The sequence below is a fragment of the Tursiops truncatus genome, chromosome 21 (genome assembly GCF_011762595.2).
Source record: "Tursiops truncatus isolate mTurTru1 chromosome 21, mTurTru1.mat.Y, whole genome shotgun sequence".
Lineage (NCBI taxonomy): Eukaryota > Metazoa > Chordata > Mammalia > Artiodactyla > Delphinidae > Tursiops > Tursiops truncatus.
Genome location: NC_047054.1, coordinates 12046399 through 12067367, shown reverse-complemented (window position 1 = coordinate 12067367; position 20969 = coordinate 12046399). Strand labels below are relative to the sequence as shown.

The 20969-nt window shown below is 47.1% G+C and overlaps 1 long non-coding RNA gene across 1 annotated transcript; it reads right to left on the bottom strand.

The window, feature by feature from the left end:
* Nucleotides 1-2116: 2116 nt before the first annotated feature.
* On the bottom strand, nucleotides 2117-8069 carry LOC141277484 (uncharacterized). Its single transcript, XR_012328938.1, has 3 exons — nucleotides 7455-8069; nucleotides 7195-7333; nucleotides 2117-2491 (listed from the first exon to the last, which is right to left on the bottom strand). It is a non-coding gene; the product is annotated as an uncharacterized lncRNA (long non-coding RNA).
* Nucleotides 8070-20969: the final 12900 nt, after the last annotated feature.

Here is a 20969-nt window from a genome sequence, read left to right as displayed (position 1 = left end):
ATGTCTTTAATTCCGTTTATATTTCTAGTGGGATCACAGGCCATCCTAGACTAAGGTTTTTCTAATGAATTAAATAGACTTGGTTTTGAGTCTTGGCTCTGCGACTTCTTAATTATGAGATCTTGGGAAATTTGTAGAAACTCTCAGATTTTCATTTATAAAATGAGGGTATTCACACCTCCCTCATGGGGCTGGGTGAACGGGACAGGGTGCACAAAAACACCCAGCACAGGGTCTCGACACCTAGCAGAGACTTGGGATCGGCAGGGAGGGAGAGTCTTCTTCTCTCCCCGCACAGCCTGCCCTGGAGGTGCTGCTGTCACCGGGCAGCACGGGGACATGTGGGAACGAAGGCGACGAGCACCGTGTGCCAACCGTGGGAAGGCCTTCTCGGAAACTAACAGCAAAGAGCTGCAGCGTGGATGGGGACTCTGGAGAGAATGGGTTTTCTGTTGCTTCAGAGATCACAGAACCTGCAGGTGCCAATGGCAGCGTGGCTGGGCGAGGCAGCCCCGAGTAACAGGCTGATCAGGAGACAGGTCACAGAGCAAATGAAGGAAGTGGGAGGAAGTGTCCTTCAATAACCCATGTGACACAGTGTACCGCGATATTATACCTCATGATCTGCTCCTTTCCCCAAGTGTCCCCACACCCCTGCGTTACATGTGGAGACTGTTTATTCGCAGCTGAATTGCCAGTGCTTGGCCCACTGCCTGTCACTTAACTGTAGGTGCTCAGTAACGACTGCTGACTGATTAACTGAGAGAATGATACCCCTAGCCTCCTGACGACCCAAATTTGCATTTTCCCTGCCTCTGAGACAACGTGGGCATTTCACAGGGTGCAAAGTTCCCAGTCAATTGTTCTGAGCTACTGCCTGCAGTCCTCTTAGAATTCACTCAAGGTACTCCTCTGTAGCAGCAGAATAAGAGCAGAGGATCCACGGAGAAGCTTTGATGCAACAAAATGGTTTTCTGTGTGCCGTTCACCGTGAAAATCAAGAATGGTTTTCATAAGAAATGAAGAATGACCAAAACATTTACAGAATCTCAAAATAGCATGAACAAAAGCCAGCTTCTCTGTCATCTTAGGCGTGTGGCACATACTTCACCAATGGATGTCCTCATACAAGCCTTTCCTTTTGTCTTTTTAATTAATTAATTAATTTTTGGCTGCGTTGGGTCTTCGCTGCTGCGCACGGGCTTTCTCTAGTTGCTGCAAGCGGGGGCTACTCTTCGTCGCGGTGTGCGGGCTTCTCATTGCGTTGGCATTTCTTGTTGTGGAGCACTGGCTCTAGGCACGTGGGCTTCAGTAGTTGTGGCACGTGGGCTCAGTAGTTGTGGCTCGCGGGCTCTAGAGCGCAGGCTCGGTAGTTGTGGCTTACGGGCTTAGTTGCTCCGCAGCATGTGGGATCTTCCCAGAGCAGGACTCGAACCCGTGTCCCCTGCATTGGCAGGCGGATTCTCAACCGCTGCGCCACCAGGGAAGCCCCTCATCCGTATTTTTGATGAGTCTGAGCAAAAAAGAATCAAGGTTCTTTGTTGGTAAACAGGTAGCAATTAAACCATGTTCTTAGAACCACGGCTCAAAGAAACTCAGTACGTCCACCAGCAGAATTACAAAATAAAGGTGAAAGGAGGGACTTCCCTGGTGGCACAGTGGTTAACAATCCGCCTGCCGATGCAGGGGACACGAGTTCGAGCCCCGGTCCGGGAAGATCCCACATGCCGCAGAGCAACAAAGCCCGTGTACCACAACTACTGAGGCCGCGCTCTAGAGCCCGCGAGCCTCAACTTTGAGCCCGGGCGCCTAGAGCCCGTGCTCTGCAACAAGAGAAGCCACTGCAATGAGAAGCCCGCGCACCGCAACAAAGAGTAGCCCCCGATCGCCGCAACTGGAGAAAGCCCGCGCGCAGCAACAAAGACCCAAAACAGCTAAAAATAAATAAATAAAATAATTAATTAAAAAAAAACAAAAACAAAAAAGGGGTGAAACCATAGCGTTATCTGTAAAAAGATGCTACTGGAATACAGGACTATTGCAACCAGTTATCTTTTAAGTGATTGCCCAACTCATTTTAAAATCATTCTTTATGATAGAACATTTATGCCTTAAGGAATAATTAAACAGGCAAGTGCCAATTTTTGAAAAATAAGTTTACCCCAAATAGCTTATTTGTGAGCCCACGCCGTGGGTCTCTCACTTGAACGGTGGTCTTCTGTTGTCCACGACAGACAGGCAGCGGCATCTCACAGAAGTGTATATTGGGGGCCTGAGGAGCTTCCCAGGAAGGAACTCAGCCTGGGTTACAGCTGGGGAACTGGTGAATGGACGCAACTCTATCTGCAAAAGCTGGGGAGCTTCCTGGAAAGAGACTCATTCAAGGGGAAGAAGTTGCCCAAGAAGAGGCTCTGAATGGCTTGGGCGGGAGGGTCCGGGGCAGCTGTTCCCCTAACCTGTTCCAGGCCCAGTCTACTTCACACTCGCACATCTAGAGACAGAGAGAATAAAATGTATGAGTATAAAATGGAATGATCTATTGTAACACACTCCGTAAAATCCTGGGGCTGAAACAGCAGTGCTTTGAGACTCCCTCCCTCTGGCACAGTTTACTCTCCCATAGGCTGGGAACAATGAGAACTCAGGACATCAGTGACCTCACCGGCAGGGAACAGCTGTACCCTGGGGGTGAGAAGATGAGGCATGGTGCCTGGTGACACAGTGTCAGCCCCAGCAGGAAGTGCTAGAGCGGGTGGGGCACTGGCGGCCTGGAGAAGTACACAGGGGGCACTCCCTGAGCATGCCAGGAAGTTCTTGGGAGGGGCCACAGCGAGGTGGCCTTCTTGTGCTAGCAGGTAGAAGCAAGAGCCTCTGCAAATTGGTGATTACTCTTAATACTACCTCTTCCAAACATTGGTGAGACCTAGGAAAACTTGGGTTCCATCATGCATTTGGTAATCATCTTATATTCTAAAATCATACTATAGACAGTGGTTAGATTTTTAAATACGGAAGAAAATAAGAAGGAGGGAGGGAGGGAGGAAGCCCAATTTCTCCCATTATAAACTATACATTGGCTAAACACTATACATTTGTTATTGAAAAAAGAGTAGAACTCTTTTTGTTTTTAAACCCATAAAATACATTTAAACATACCGAGTGTTAAGCAAACAGATAACTGGCCTCTGGTGCTTTTCCACTGTCAGCCGAACTGTTCACCTTAATCCACGTGCTTACTTAGGGCTCAGAACTCAGCATGTACTTAGGGCTCTGTCCATTACTTAATCCCTGAAATACACTGTTAACATCCTACATGGGGTGGTTGGGACAGGAATGAAGAGTCCCAACACCAGCTGAGGAGGGGCATGATGGGTAGGCAGGCAGAGAAGAACTAGCATCTATTGGACATCTTTTTTTGGTTTCTTCTCTAACTAAATGTTCATAGGATCTTATTATTTTTTTTTTTTCAGAAGAAAGCATCGGCATCTTTTTTTTTTTTTTTTTTTTTTTTTTTTGCGGTTCGCGGGCCTCTCACTGTTGTGGCCTCTCCCATTGCGGAGCACAGGCTCCGGATGCGCAGGCTCAGCGGCCATGGCTCACGGGCCCAGCCGCTCCGCGGCATGTGGGATCTTCCCGGACCGGGGCACGAACCCGTGTCCCCTACATCGGCAGGCGGACTCTCAACCACTGCACCACCAGGGAAGCCCTCTCTGGCTGTGTTTTTCTTTCCAATTCTTTGTGGGCTTTTTAGCTCCATCTCCCCAGTGGTCTCCATTCCATCATTTGTCCTCCATTAGTTCTTTTATTGGGTCTATCATATTTCTGAAATGTTCACTACTAAAGTGTCTCGCAGTTCTTAAAATCCCCAAAGCATTCCTACCTCGTAATCCTTCTCCCGTCCTGTTCCATCTTCATGAGGCACCAGGAGCATCTTTCCTGCAAGACCTTGCTTGGAGCTGACGGTGGACCCGAGAACTCCAGAAGCCTGATTAGTTTTCTTTCTACAGAACCAATCCATTTACCTAGACGACTTCACATTTCAATTCTCAACATCTAAGTATGGCCAGCACTTTTAAAGTAGAAGAATTCTTTGTCAGAACTAGGCTTTGCTTTTTGTCCTAGAGACATTTGCCAGAGGATATCAGTTTTTTAAGGGAAATATAAACAACCACCTAGTAAGGAAGAAAATCCCACATCTCACAGAATTCACTCACTTCTATTTTCTTCTATTTATGCCCAGCTCATGTGAAGGGCTTGTTCAACCCATCTGATTATGGGAAAATGCCAATTATCAAAAGGGTAAACATTCCCTAAATCTTCAATAATATCTAAAAAGTGTGTGATTTTATTGTACTCCTGACACATTTTGATGGTTTCATGGGTTAATGGATCTTCTTATGGAATCATTGAGCAAAAGCTTTAAATAAAAACATCAAAGCCTTTATTTTATTCTTCCTCAGTCACAGGACAGACCAACCCTGCAGCTCACTTCCTTATGAGAATACTAGAACCGTCGGATTTCTGCCCACACACTGACCGGGCTTTCCTGTGGGGTAAGGAGTCCTTTTTCTAGCCCTGAACTGAATGCTATTCATTCTTCCACTGTTCACTCACTATAGTTCTTCTGTAGTATTCTGATTCTGTTGAGAGAATCCAAAATTGGCAAATGCTTTGATTTACAAACCTTGATTTACAAACACAAAGTGTAAACATTTTCTAACTCTTCAGTAATTTTCCATAATATTCCAAAGCATGCAACTTTATTCTACACGTTTTGATGGTTTCATGAGTTAATGGATCTCCTGACTGAACGATGGAATTATTAAGCCTTGCATAAATAGTAGAAGGTCCTCTTCAGAGGTGTTAGATACAGTAGAAGTTTGGCAACAGTCTGGTGAAGTGGGGCTCTATAGACCACCGGCCTGGAAAATCCAGTTTTCAATTCAGTTTCTCCTTGGTCCTGTCCTAGGCTGGTTAATAGAAGCTGAAGCAGGTTGAGGATTGAAGCAACTTGGATTATGACGGCTGTAAGATTTAACTTTTGAAGTATAAGTATACTTAACGTGATCTGATATCTGTGTTTGTTCCTGGAAGGTGAGTTCAATTTTGGTCACTGCATAATTTTCTCATTTCCTTACACTATAAATTCTGGAATGCTTTACCTTGGTACCTAATTACCTTTAAAAGGTAGTTATTTCCCACATTTCTCTCTCTGTTTTTCTGCTCATAGGCTTCTGATAAGTAGCCGTGACCCTCTTAATGAATGCGGCCATTGGAAGCTGCACGGGTAATAAGACAATGCTTTTTATAAGGCTTTAATTTATCTCTTTTAAACAAAATTTCTCATGTTGGAGTTTCTTTAAGCAGATCACATATGCTGATTAGCCTGGGCAAATCTGAGTGCTGTATAGGCACTAGGAGGTGCTGACCTTGGGGTTGTCCTCTGTCTGGTTATTTATTGCTGTGTGACCAACCGTCCCAAAACTCAGTGGCTTGAAACAACAATATATTTTTCTCTCACACGGTTCAGTGGCTTGGCTGGGTTCGACTGTGTGATTCTCCCTTGCGGTCTCTCGTGCAGCTTGCCGTCAGATGCTGGCTGGGGCTGGAGTCACTTGAAGGCACTTGGCTGGACGTCCAAGGTTTCTCTGGTCACATGTGGTGTGTAGGCTGGGATGACTGCAGAGCTGGGGGTTGGCTGGGTGCCTCTCTCTCTCCAGCCTCTCTCCAGGAGCGTGGGACTCCTCACAACATAGCGATCTCAGGGTGGTAGACCTTCTTTCAGGCCGTGGCTTCCCTGAGAGCGTGCCATCCGAGTATGGTAGATAGTGCGAGGTTCCTCTGACCTGGCCTCGGAACTCAGTGCCACTGAGGCTGCATTCTGTTGTCTACATGGAAGTCACAGGGCCAAACCAGATTCAAGGGGACAGGACTATACACAGGCATGGACGTCAGGCATTGTAGCCCATCAGAGATCCATCTTTGGAGTTTAGCTACTGTGTTTAATGTATCTCAAATTTATAAAGTGGGTTAGAGTTAAAGCTACCTATTTTGGTTGTATTCCTGGGAACACTTTAATAATAATAATAATAATATCTGCCATTCATGGAGCAATTGCACTATCACCTACTGGAGACAGAGTTGGACAAAAACAAATAAAAAATTCCTGCTCTCACAGAACTAGTGGGGGAGAAAGGCAATAAAGTAAATAAGAAAATATATAGGATATCAGACGGTGCTAAACCCTACGGAGGAAACGTAAGCAGGAAGAGGATTAGGAAATGAACGTGGAAGCAACGCTAAGTAGGCTCTTAGAGGAGGCTGCCCTGACGAGGGGACATTGAAGCAGAGATCCGAAGGAGGGGAGGGCCCTTGTGGGGCAAAAGCTTTCTAGTAAGGGGGCCCTTTGGCTGGGGCTCAGTCGGGGGGTTAGGAGACAGGGTCAGAGTGGAGGGAGGGGTGTGGGGGGCTGTGAGGGTTACATAGGCCTTTTACTTACACGAGGCTTTTACTCTGAGTGTGAATGGAAGGCTCTGCTGTGGTGCTCTCCGCTGGAAGGGAGCGCAGGCCCCGCGGGAGACAGGCAGGGGGCTACCGCGCAACCCAGGCAATGGGGGCCTGGACCTGGGTGTTGGCTGCAGAAGTGCTAGGTAGTGAGGTATCATATTAGGTACATTTGGAAGGTAAGACCGACAAGATTTGATTACAGATTGGACCCGGAGACAGAGACAACTCTTCTGAGTTGCTGTGAATGGAGGGAGTGGAGAACCGAGGCGCAGGCTGGGAGGGACATGTGTTTTCCTCGGTTTTGTTTTTGGTTTTGGTTATTGTTTTTGTTTGTTTGTGTAAGATGCGAAGAACGTCTGTGCATTGGTGGGAATGACTGGTCCAACAGAAAGGGAACAGTTGGTGATGCAGGAGAGAGAGGGGCTGATTGCTGCTGTGACGTCCTTGAACAAGGAGCAGGGTGGGATCAGGGTACCAACGACAGGCTGGCCTCAGGGAGGTGCACCGGCAGCTCGCCCAGAGTAATGGCGGGAACGACCAGGTGTATGGGTAGCTGGGTGGGTGTGGGGTGGCCTTTATGGAAGTCCTCTTTTGATGCCTCCATCAGATCCACAGAAGAGGATCTGGGGGTCTGGGAGGGAGATAATTTGCAAAACAGCCATCAAAATGAGGGAAGAGTGAACTCACAGGACAGGAGGCAGGATCCCTGGGCAGCGCCTGGCCCCCTAGACGTCCCTGACCAGGGCTTGAAAGCCGGACGAGCGAGCGCAGGGTTGTTCTTCTCCATCGTTCCCAGCTGTGTGGAGGCCAGGGTGTTGCTGGAGAACTGGGTACAGAGCAGGGGAAGAGGCAGCCAGGTCAGCTCAAAGGGAGGAAGAGGGAAAGGCGCTGGAGTAGCGAGGGAGCGCCCGGACGGGGCGGGCGGGAGGGCCGTGTCGGGTGGTTACCTAAGGCCTCGGGGCTACGCAAGCGCTTCCCCACCCGGGTCAGCAGGGATTGTTTTCAGATCCGGAAGCTCTCCTAAATTGTCCACAAATATCCTCCGGACCTAACAGAGAAACAAATAACTTACAGGAAATGACAAACCCCAAACCAACTGACAGAACGATCGAACGCTCGGGGTTTCCTGTCAGGTCAGCTGCCAGCCACTCCCTCCCCCGACCCCGCCGGGCCTTCGAGAAATTGGCAGCCGCGGCCCCAGGCCCGGGGCCCCAGCGAGAGGAGAGGACGCCGCCTGCCGGCCGCCCCCCGCCCCGCCGTCCGGGCTCTCCGCCTCCCCGGGCCGCCCTCGTCCGCCAAGTTCACCCGGCAGGGCCTCCGCCCCCCGGACCATCCCCAACCTGGGCCACCCTCCCCCTGGACGGGCCACTCCCACCCGGACCCTCCCCCTGCCGGGCCACCCTCTCCCCGGGCCACCCTCCCCCGGGTCAAGTTCATCCGGCCGGGCCACCCTCCCCCGGCCCGCAGTAAGGGCGGGCGCGATCTTGGAGCCGGCGGCAGTCAGGCCGGGGCCCCGGGGGCGGCCCGGGGGCTGGGGCGCGGGGAGAAGCGGGGTGAGGCAGGAGTCGCTCGCTGGTCCGCCCTCCTCCCGCCGGGATTGCGGATTCGGGCCCGGACACCCATGGACCCCTCCTCTGCGCCTGCAGCACTTTCCCTGCCACCGTCCGGCCGCCCCCATCCAGCCTTTAGGCGTCAGCCCGGAAGCCTTGCTGGGAGGGCTGTCCCGGCCCCCCAGTCGGTGTTGGGGCCGCGGCCTCCTGAATTTCTCCTCTGCCTTAGTTGTCACACCGTTACATTGTCTGCCCATCCTCATATCACCAACATGACCAGGAAAGCAGGGCCTCTGTCTCTGCTGCTCACAATTGTATCCACCGTGCTTAGCACAATTCCTAGCACACGCATGGACCCAATAAACGTGCCTTGGATGAGTGGTGAGTCCGGCCAGTCTCCCTCCGCCTTCCCAGTCCTCTTTTCTTTCAGATTGCATGGCTGGAAAGTTCCAGACTTGCTCCAGACCGGGGCCTCTGACTCCCTGTTTCTGGTCTCCGTTATTCTCTGGTACCCAGGTGAGGACTCCGGCTCCTAGCCGTCAACAGTCAACTAGCAAACTTTTGAGGAGGGCCCAGCTCTCCTTTTTGCTGTACTGTAGACCCAGTTTCAGTCCCAAACTGCACTGATTCTGCCGGCCTCCCATGTCTGAGGTGTATTCAGACCTTTGGTGACAGAGAGCAAAGAATATGCATGTTTACTCTGGATTTGATCCACGAGGAGGCCACAGTGAGATTGGTTTTGAACAATTTCGGAAGCTGGCGCTCTGGCTGGCCGTTGTCAGCTTGCTGGTTGTGTAATTTTATTGCTACTGTCTGTGTGCCCTGAAGGGTTGCAATGGGAAGAGTTTTAAAGTCTAAAAATAAAAGTCAATAAACCAATAATGAGGACTGTCAAGCTATAATAACTCACACATGATTGAATCTTTTTCCAAATCCCAACAATTTGTTTTCAACACCAACCGACCAACTCTGGAGCCGAGGTTTGATTTGTCCCCACTGGTCAGTCCCAGCACTGGTCTGAATGGCAGTGTGCGTGCGTGCTGCCTATCTGTCGGCAGAGCCATTACAAACCACTGGCCCAGTGTCAGGTTTATCTCGGCATTGATTGGCTTCAGGTTTGGGCGTGCTGCGTGGTTCCTGTGCAAGGGCCCAAATCTTTCCTGTCAGAGAGAGAGCACAAATAACCCAATCGTCCGTGAAAAATTCATTCACGAAAACCAAGGAAAATACAATAATACAGGAACCGTATTGAAATTAATCAAAAACCGGAGACACTGCCCTTCAGATGTGGCTCTGGGTCCCAGTTATCAGGGCTGCTTAGAACAGCCTCTATATTTTCTCACTGGGCCCTATCGCGAAGGCTTTCTTGCTTGGAAAGACCCAAAGCTCTACTATAATTAAATCAAAGAATGATATTATTCTCCCACTGAAGTGCAAAAATTCAGCAAGAGCTGTGATAAAAACAGCAGTCACGGGTCCCTCTCTGCACTGTCAGAGGGTGATTCCCTTTGGTGGCAGCCCCTGGGGACAGGGTCCAGCTTCCTCTCCTGTTGCGGAGCACAGGCTCCGGACGCGCAGGCTCAGCGGCCGTGGCTCACGGGCCCAGCCGCCCCGCGGCATGTGGGATCTTCCCGGACCGGGGCATCGGCAGGCGGACTCTCAACCACTGCGCCACCAGGGAAGCCCAAGAGCCTTTTTAAAAGTGCATTTCCTTTGAACCAAAATAATCTGTACCTCCCCCATGAAAGCACTCATCACACTTTATTTGAATTCCTTGTTTAATTAATACTCAAATTCTCTACCAGACTCACCACTCTGAAGGAGGGACCTTGTCTGTCTAGATCATTGCTCTTTTCTCAGTGTCAATAGAGATGTGTGTTAGTAGGCGTTCAATACGTGTGTTAATGAATTAGTCACTACCTCCCACTTCTAGGATGTATCCCCAGGAAACAATAGGACAAATGTGCAAGAATATTGGTAAAAGGCCATTTATCTCTTCATTGCTTCTAAAATGTCTACAAATGAGACTCTGGTTAAATAAATGAAGGGACTCTATCCAACAGAATACTATGCAGCCATTTAGAATGATGCTCCACATTTATTGACATAGAAAGATATTCACACAACAGAGCTAGAGAGAAACGAAGTCAATTGCACAACTGTGCACCATCTACCACGGAATTTTTGTAAAATAAAAAAAGCTGTGTGGTAGGAAATCAGGTATTTTGATTTTCCTCTTTAGCTTTCTGTATTGTCTGATTTAACAAAAGTTTCTTTAAAATGTTCCTTTTATAGTGTGAAAAACCAAGAAAATAACTTCCATTTTGAAAAACAATGTAATTGTTCATTCCCATTTGGCCTTTCTCCATATACAGGGCAATTATGCGTTGCACTTGTGAAAGGAGGAAAAATGGCTTCGATCAGAGAACACGAGAAACTAGCACATCATTAATTGAAGGAATTAAAAAGAAGGAATTCTGTCTACTAAAGGCGCTCTCCTTTGTAGCAGACAAAAAAACTGAAAAGACTTTTTAAAAAGTCAGAGAAATAAAATGGTATCACAGGCTATAGGTTGAGTCGGTGCCCAATCACCTAGAATAGCAAATCTGGAGAGGATGAATCACGAGGGCTTCTCTCCTTTTGATTCACACACATAATTATGCCAAATTGTAACCAGTGTCAGCTGCCTGGATGCTTCTAAGTCCTCCAGGCTTTTGCAAATCATCCTTTTTCTTTCATATCCAAACAGACTTGCTTGAGGCCCTATGTCAAGCTCTGGCTGTAGAATGTTCATCGTTTCACCAAGATTTCTGATGACTCCCCCAGATTTGGAGGAAGGGGGTATGCACTCTATTCCCACAGCCACCTGTTGGTAGATTCCTGCTTTTACTGAATCTGGGTGATCCATCGATCTTGTTGCTTCCTAAGGCTGCTCTGTCTACCCACACTGCTTTGCCCACCCTAAACACACCTCTCTCTCATTCCCCAAAGCATCAACAGCACTGGAACCTGATGAATGTTTAGGCCCTAAGAAGACTCTTACAGCGCTGCTCAGAATAGGCAAAGACTTGCAGCTATGCTCTGCCCTCCGTACCCACGGGTTCTGCATTAGTGGATTCAACCAACTGCAGATGGAGAATAATTTTTTTTTAATTCAAAAAGTTGCAAAAAAGCAAACCTGGTATTTGTCACACCAGCGACTGTTGGCACAGTATTTACCACTGTTTATATAGAATTTACATTGTATTAGGTATTATAAGTAAACTAGAGATTATTTTTTTTATTGGAGTATAGTTGCTTTTCACTGCTGTGTCAGTTTCTGCTGTGTGGCAAAGTGAATCAGCCATACGCATACGTATATTCCCTCTTTTTTGGATTTCCTTCCCATTTAGGTCACCACAGAGCACCGAGTAGAGTTCCTTGTGCTATACAGTAGGTTCTCATTAGTTACCTATTTTATACATAGTAGTGTATATATGTCAATCACAGTCTCCCAATTAATCATCCCCCTTCCCCCTTGGTAACCATACATTTATTCTCTACGTCTGTGTCTCTATTTCTGCTTTGCAAATAAGATCATCTATACCATTTTTCTTAAACTAGGGATGATTTAAAATAAACGGGAGGGGACTTCCCTGGTGGCACAGTGGTTAAGAATCCACCTGCCAATGCAGGGGACGCAGGTTCGAGCCCTGGTCCGGGAAGATCCCACATGCCACGGAGCAACTAAGCCCGTGTGCCACAACTACTGAGCCTGCACTCTAGAGCCTGCGAGTCACAACTACTGAGCCCGCATGCCACAACTACTGAAACCCATGTGCCTAGAGCCTATGCTCCACAACAAGAGAAGCCACCGTAATGAGAAGCCCGTGTACTGCAGTGAAGAGTAGCCCCCGCTCGCCACAACTAGAGAAAGCCCACACGTATCAACAAAGACCCAATGCAGCCAAAAATAAATAAATAAAAATAAAATAAATGGGAGGATGTGTGTAGTTATGTGCAAATAATACACCATTTTATATAAGGGACTTGAGCATCCGTGGATTTTGGTATCTGTGGGGCTCCTGGAATGAACCAACCCCCCTTGGATACTGAAGGATGACTGTATATATCAAATATCACAACCCTCAAGTTCCTTTGCCTTCCCTCCTATGGGGTTCTCACTGGCTGTCCCTCTGGTGTTGGCGTCTGCTGTCATGTTTTCTCTGCATGTCTCTTTTCTTCCATATCTGTTCCTCCTTCCGTCACCCAGACCCACGAAGTCTTTTTCGAGCGTTGCCTGCCTTCCCCTTAGTCTATTAAGCAGAGCCGTTTTGTTTTCTCTCACTCCTGCCCTCACCTGCCTGCCTAATCCCAACCCATAGAGGCTGGACAGGGGATGTCACCTTTCCTGACCCAAAGGCCCATGCATCTTTTATTACGCCTATGTGCATGCTTTGAGTACTGCTTTTTTCCTAGAATGGGAAAATTCTATAGTAATTTAATTTTTTAAAACACGAATTTCCCCTTCTCATGCATAGATGGCAGGTGGATATTTTCTACACTTCTGTATACCCATGCTTATCCCTATACGTACACAATTAGTTTGTTAAATAAATCAAAACTGGTACGTTCTTTCAGAATCTGTCCCCATTTCTGTTGTACAAACTTTAGAGGTGGGGTAGCAAAACAAGAACATATGGAAAAGTTATTTTGGGGTTTGGCACAGACATTTCATAAGAAATCTCAGAGCAGCCATGCCTCAGAGTGTATTTGCAGGGCGGGGTGTAGAACCATGGAAGCTAAGAGTTTCCATTTGGAGGCAGTGCCTACCCTTCAGGGGCTCAGCCGAAGACATTTTGGCCTCTCGCTTCTGGAAGATGGTCCCCTGGAAGTTACCCGCTCAGCTGGGCTGTTTCTCACTCACCTCTAGTGGAGGGGGCACCCCCCACCCCACCAGGTCCAGAAGAAAGATGGTATCCTTTGAAGTGACCCTGGGATGTATAGTTATGATTTTTTCTTAGCTTACTCCAAGCTATGAATAATTTAGGGTTGCATTTCAACCCCTAGACTCCATTGACTATTCAACGAATCTCTGCTCTTTCCCCTTTCTGCCTTTGAATGCCCTGGAAACATTTACAAAGCATCTGGCACTGAGTTTGTGCCTAAGCGTTCAAGAAACACGACTGAAATTACCCAAGCACGTGCGTGTGCATTGACTGGAACTAGCATAAATATTGTCTCCAAGTCATGTCCGGGAAGCATGATAGACTCACTGTGGGTACCCACGTTCTGGAGGGACATTTATAGCAACAGCGAAAAGGCCAGATAATGGCCCCATTGAGAACAGCCATTTAGCACCACAAATACATTTCCTCGAATAAATCTGCTGATTACTTTCTCACTGACTTGACAGCTCAGCCAAGTGGTTTGCCCTAAATGCAGCAAAAGGCCCCACCTCGTGTCCATCCACATCGGGGACCTCTGATGAAGAAATACAATTGGCGGGCCCTTTTTGGAGATGATTGCACAAGACGAGAAAAGAAATGGGGAAAAAATCTCGCAGGAGCAAGCATTTATCATCGAGCTAGTTGCCTGTATGAAATCGTAACTACTGCTGCAGGAAAAATCGGCCACCATTCAAGACCCAGACAAGTGTTACTACAAATACTTTTGAGATGAAAAAGAAAAGCACAAGTTTTCCTTCAGATACACTAAGATGAGGGTGGATGGTAGAACGCTGGTTTGTTAACCCTTCAGGGGGTCGGCTCGTTTAAAATCCTTGAGGGCCTTCCCTTGGCTTTTAGGATAAAGTTTAAATCCCTTAGGATGGCAGAAAAGACCCTTCCTGGTTAGGCTGTGTCTTCTCCGCCACCAGGAGTCCTCACGATCTGCTCTAACCTTACAGAACCACCAGCAAATATCTCTTGTTCTCTGGTGTTTTCTCCCCACTCCAGTCCCCACCTTTTTTACTGAGTGAATATCTGTAGGAATTCAATGTACAGGTCATTCCCGCTGGAAAGTCTTCCTTGAGTCTCATCCCCTGCCCCAGACTGGCTTGGATGGTCACCTGTCTTGCTCCCCTGGCACTGATGGCTGTGCTGGTCGTCTTGTGTGGCTTTCTTGTCTATTTTCCAGGAGGCTGAGGGAAGGGGCCATGTCCCTGCTGCTGAAACACGGTAGGTGTTTGATAAACATTACATGGCTCATAAGAGACAACATGTATGTATTCCTACTATGCACCAGGCATTGACCTCAAGGGCTTTACATGCCTTACCTCCTTCAGTCCTTCCAACAGCCTTGGGAAGCCTTGTAGCCCTGTCCCCAGACTAGGAACAGACTCATTTTACAGGGGAGGAAAATAAAGCACAGAAATTTTGGGCAACATTCTCAAGGTCAGTCACACAGATACTCTACGTTGGGGTCAGGATTTGAACTCAGGCAGCTGGACTCCTGAGCCTGTATTTTTTTTTTTTAACATCTTTATTGGAGTATAATTGCTTTACAATGGTGTGTTAGTTTCTGCTTTATAACAAAATGAATCAGTTATACATATACATATATCCCCATATCTCCTCCCTCTTGCATCTCCCTCCCTCCCACCCTCCCTATCCCACCCCTCTAGCTGGTCACAAAGCACCGAGCTGATCTCCCTGTGCTATGCGGCTGCTTCCCACTAGCCATCTATTTTACATTTGGTAGTGTATATATGTGCATGCCACTCTCTTACTTTGTCCCAGCTGACGCTTCCCCATTCCCGTGTCCTCAAGTCCATTCTCTACATCTGCATCTTTATTCCTTTCCTGCCCCTATGTTCTTCAGAACCGTTTTTTTTTCTAGATTCCATATATATGTGTTAGCATATGGTATTTGTTTTTCTCTTTCTGACTTACTTCACTCTGTATGACAGTCTCTAAGTCCATCCACCTCACTACAAATAACTCAATTTCATTCATTTTTATGACTGAGTAATATTCCATTGTATATATGTGCCACATCTTCTTTATCCATTCATCTGTCGATGGACACTTAGGTTGCTTCCATGTCCTGCTGAGCCTGTATTTTTAAACACCATGCTGGGCTGAGGGATGGATAGATACATGATGGGGAGACATCCTTCTTGATGCTATTTCTTGAGAGTGAAGGAGAGGAAGAGAAGCTAGAGTTCTATTGTCACAGACACCAGAGCCCAGCCCCTTGCTCGAATGAGCCTGATGCCTCATCTGGCGCCTGTGGGGCGGGGGGAGACCGGGGTGAGGGGAGGGCGGTCAGGAAGGCGTGAGGGGCGTGACGGTGGGAGGAGCTGCTCTTCCTCTTTGACATCTTTTTCCTCCTTTGACTTCTTGCCAATTTGTTCCTTTTTTGGGTGAATAATTATAGACTATAGGGGTAGATGTAGATTATTCCATTGTCTTAAGCTATACATAATGAATCCCACTTGTAATATACTGCTTCTTATTAATATCTTAGAAAAATATTAATGTCTAAGAAAAAAACGCCTCCTTTCTTCAGCCCAGACATTCCTCAGACCAAGACTGCCACAATCCCTCCCACAGGCGTGGGTGTCAGCCACAAAGCATCAGCGGCTCCATCACTGCCCCAGGCTCTGGTGGTCCATCACTCAGGTCCAGGTGGGGATGGAGTGGGAGGTGATGAGGATGAATAGCAGGGACCAACCCAGGAGGCAGCTGAGGTGGCCCTGGGCTCCAGCAGAGCTTTCGTCTGGATTCCCCAGAGAGAATGGCCATTGGACACCACCTCTGGAAAAGGGCAGAGGGGCTGAGCTGCAGACCGTGTCCTCTGGACATTTGTAGTGCCTCAGCCCCCGGAACAGTGCTTTGTAGGTCCTTGGTGAATGTCTATTTGCCTGTGGATGGTGAGCAGAAAGGGAGGAAGGAAGGAATAGATAAAGGAAGGAGGAACGAAGGGAGGGAAGGAGGGAGTACCAGGAGGATATGGAGACTTGGGTATTGAAGAGGTGAAGGTTAGACATAAGAAAAGAAAGCCATGGTCATGCTGAACTCAAGGTAGACTTATCTGAGGATGGGGGGTGGTCTTCACAATGGTGGATTTTCTTTTTCTTTCTGTTCTTTAAAAAAAAAAATTGGGGGGGCTCTACTCCCCGTGTTGTACAATATATGCTCGTACCTTATTTTATACCTAACTGTTTGTATCTCTTACACCCCTACCCCTATGTTGCCCCTCCCCCCTTCCCTCTCCCCACTGGTAACTACTAGTTTGTTCTCTTTGTGAGTCTGCTTTTGTTTTTTGTTTTTGTCATATTCACTAGTTTGTTGCGTTTCTTAGGTTCCATGTACAAGTGATATCATATAGTATTTGTCTTTCTCTGTCTGACTTATTTCACTTCGAACAATGCCCTTCAAGTCCATCCATGTGGTGGGTTTTGTTTTCAACTTTCATTTAAACATCTTTTCTTTCCTATAGCTTGATTTCTTTTAGGTCTTGAATACATATTAACTTTCCCATCTGCAAGACTTGGATTTTGTGGATGAACAATTTGTTTCCTTGGGATTTTGAACAGCCCTCCAAGGTCCCACGCTGGCTCCAGTGCAGACTTTTGTCACAACTCTTTTCTGTACCCATCCAACATTGCATAGTTCGGATCTGTTCGTGATTCCACTTGAAACACAAAGTGACTTTACAACAGATATATTTTAATTCTAGGCAGAATTGTTTTTGGAATAGCAGAGAATGATTCTGAGATTTCAGAATAGGTTATGGAATTAGGTCACCATAATTCAGTTCCCACCATCTCACTGCAAAGGCCTCCTAATGAGATTTTATCTAAGCGCTGCACAGTTGCTCGTTTATTATTTTTCCTGGGTATGCCCAGATAGATGGCGTTGACAAACCCGAGCTCTGATCATTTTATCACAATGAGGTCAGCTCAGTGAGAGATCCCTTGGCTGAGACCCAGAAAATATCATAACTCACTCAAGATAAGGTCAATGTCATGGTGTAAATCACAAACTCTATAGTTAGAACAACCCTCCCCTATACGCTGACGTCTGTTTTCAGACGCGTTCTTAATCAGGTCTTCCAAACAATGCGTTCTTTATTTCAGGGGTTTGCTGCTTTAATCTCAGACAATAATGGCCATTCACTTACTCAAGCCAGCAGCTGCCTTCCTCTCTCTGCTAAAATTCCTTAATTGGAATCACCCTCTCATTGACCTAAACCATTCATTACAAACTATTTCAGACAAGCTCCTGATAGCCCTGCAGTGGGTGCCGCCTGTTTTTCTCTCATCTAGGATCTTTTCCACTCCGGGAAGCTCTAGTCACTGCTCAGAAAGCTAATTTCTTTTGCCCTCACATTCTCAATGAACAGCTTTGCATTTCTGTAGCAGCAAAATCTGAGACAACTAGATCTTTGGGTTTCCTTAATTATCCAACAAGGTTGATGAGAGCTGGTGCAAGGAGATAGGTATTCTCCTATGTTCTTGATGGGATTGTAGGTCGATATAACAGTTCTAGGGAGCAATTTTATGCTATGCATCAAGAGTTTTTGGATTAAATCATTAATAAAGTAGAAATTAATATTAAATAGTAATACTAAATAAGTTGTTAATTAATCATTTAAAATTATTTGATCAAATTAATGCATTTGTAGAAATTTATTTTAAATAATCACGGCTCCATCAAATGATTTGACTATAAGATGCTCACTGATAAAATAAATCTTGGAGATGTGATGTACAGCATGGTGACTTTATTATTTTTTTTAACACTGTATCTTTTAAAAAAATAAATTTATTTATTTATTTTGGGCTGCATTGGGTCTTCATTGCTGCATGGGGGCTTTCTTTTTAGTCACAGTGAGTGGAGGCTACTCTTCATTGCGGTTCGCTGGCGTCTCATTGTGGTGGCTTCTCTTGTTGCAGAGCACAGCCTCCAGGCACGTGGGCTTCAGTAGTTGTGGCACATAGGCTCAGTAGTTGTGGCGCACAAGCTTAGTTGCTCTGCAGCATGTGGGATCTTCCCAGACTGGGGCTCAAACCCGTGTCCCCTGCATTGGCAGGCAGATTCTTAACCACTGCACCACCAGGGAAACCCAGCATGGTGACTTTAGTTAACAATACTATATTATATTTGAAAGTTGCTAAGAGAGTAGGTCTTAAAAGTTCTCATCACAAGAAAAAAAATTTGCAATTATGTGAGGTGATGGATGCTAACTAGACTTATTGTGGTGATCATTTCACAGTATATACAAAAATCAAATTATTATGTTGTACACCTGAAACTAATATAATGTTATGTGTCAATTATATCTCAAGAACAAACTAATCAACAGGGTATTCCTGGACGTTTTCCTAGGTTTTTGACTACAATTTTATATAAACAAAACTCCATGGTTTTTGGGTTTCCCTGTTGGTGCAGTGGTTGAGAGTCTGCCTGCCGATGCAGGGGACACGGATTCGTGCCCCGGTCCGGGAAGATCTCACATGCCGCGGAGTGGCTGGGCCCGTGAGCCATGGCCGCTGGACCTGCGCGTCCGGAGCCTGTGCTCCGCAACGGGAGAGGCCACGACAGTGAGAGGCCTGCGTACCTCAAAAAAAAAAAAAGCAAAAAAACAACAAAACAAAACAAAACCCAGCAGCCGGAGGTCCTGACACTGCGGTCCCTGGCCGGGGCCAGTCCCCTGTTGGGGTGGTGTCGTTTTAAAGAGCTCCATATACGTCTCCTCGTCAAAACATGCTTCGTAAACGATGAACTTGAGCAACTCTACAAGGAAAGGACCCAAGGAACATTTAAATGAAACGTCCTTCCTTTTAGGTTATTTTGTAATGTTTGTAGGATACTTTTTTTTAAAAATTATTTATTTTATTTATTTATTTTTGGCTGCGTTGGGTCTTTGTTGCTGTGTGCGGGCTTTCTCTAGTTGCTGCCAGCAGGGGGCTACTCTTCATTGCGGTGCACGGGCTTCTCATTGCAGTGGCTTCTCTTGTTGCGGAGCACGGGCTGTAGGCGCACGGGCGTCAGTAGTTGTGGCACGCAGACTCAGTAGTTGTGGCTCACAGGCTCTAGAGTGCAGGCTCAGTAGTTGTGGCGCACAGGCTTAGTTGCTCTGCGGCATGTGGGATCTTCCCAGACCAGGGCTCGAACCCGTGTCTCCGGCATTGGCAGGCAGATTCTTAACCACTGCGCCACCAGGGAAGCCCTGTAGAATACTTACATACTTTAAAAAATATAGTCACCCTCAGCAGGGGCATACCGCTTTACATTCTATCATGGCTTAAATATCCAGCTCTGAACACGCTGGCATGGTCCAGGACACTTGTCGTTGTTAATGGCCATAGGGTATTTCATGTCAACACATAATTTGCTTAGCGGTTTCCCCTATTGTGTGTGTCTGGCCCGTTTCCAGTTTTATACTGTGTTGAACGGCAGCTGCTGTGTATATATTTGTACATATTATGTTGTATATTTTTTTGGAGTTATTTTCTTGTAGCATATTCCCAAAAGTGGAATTACTGGGTCAAACCGTTCTTAGCTCTTGTTACACATTGTCCAATTTTTCTCAGGAGAGAGAGGAACCACTCTAAAGGGCCACCAGCAGGGTATGAATGTGCTTATTTCCTTAAAGTCCTGCCAGCATTGTGCTTTATTCTTTAAAAAGAAAAATTGTGCTAGCTTAATAGATAGGAGATTGTTTTAAGTGATATTTCTGTCATTGCTGGGGGTTTGAAATCCATCAGCTTGGGATCGGGCCAGGTGGCCACAGGTCTGTGTAGGGTTCCCAGCACAAAAAAATGCAGCCAGCTGCCACCAGGGAAGAGTAAATAGGTCACCAGGGTGGCAGCCCTGCCAGTGCCCAGTAGTCACTTCTCTTTAACGTAAGCGACTTCTAAGGAGGCTTGTACCACACATGTGAGGCATATTTTGTCCCTGAGGGAAAACTTCAAGAATTCTTTGTATTAGTCTGGATCAGCAAAATCTCCCTTACTCACCTTTACGGAAGATGGCTGGGGTTCGCGTGATAAGTTGGTCTTTGTGAAAGTACGGATTAAATGGAATTCTGTCGGCCTTGGAGGGGTGCTCTGGGAAACCATGCAGGGACTGAGAGCGTGACTCTATCTCTGCCTTTCCTCACTTGCAAAAAGAGAAAATTCCACCCTGTAGGTGTGTAGAGGTTTAGACCCCCCATGCACCCAACATCTCCAGCGAACAACAGCCTTCCACCCAAACTGGAGCCGTTCCAGGTGACTGAGCCCGGAGGTCCCTGCAGATGGAGGTACAACTGAACCCAGAACTTAGTTGGGTGGCCTTAGATGGGAGGCTGCTTCATTCTAGGGCATGGCCTTGCCTGTGGAGATTCTCGGGGTCAGCCCAAGATGACCCCGACTGGAGAGCCATCGGGACACCGTGGGGCTTCTTGCCTCCCGGCCCCAGACCTGCTGTTTCCTCTGCCCGGAGGCCTACCTCCATCTTTGCTCTGTGCTTCCTCCACATTGAAATGATAGGTCATCATTTCTACGTCATCTTTTCCCCGTTCTGGGTCAGGAGCTGCCATTCTGAGCTCCCAGAGCATCCTGCCCTTTTCTCCTCTGTACACTCATCACACTGGACCATGGCAGCTGGAAATGCGTTTGACCCGTCTTCAGTGCCTGGAACCCTGGTACTTACAGTGGCCACCAGGGCCTATGGTTTGCAGCAATCCAGGGCTGGACCAGAAACTTGTGAGGCATCCGAGGCAAGTGAGCCCTTGAGTTCTCTTTATCTCAGAACCTGGAGATGAAGGGGACTCTGACCCACAGCTGTGGCAGCAAGGGGAGTGCTCTGGGGTCTCGTAGGCAGCTGGTCCTCTAGTTATCTCTCAGCCTTAGTAAAATTAGAATCATTTCTTCCAAACACCTTTTGGACTGTAGTCTTTGTTTCAGTGACCTCAGAATCCCTTTATGGAATGAGGCCA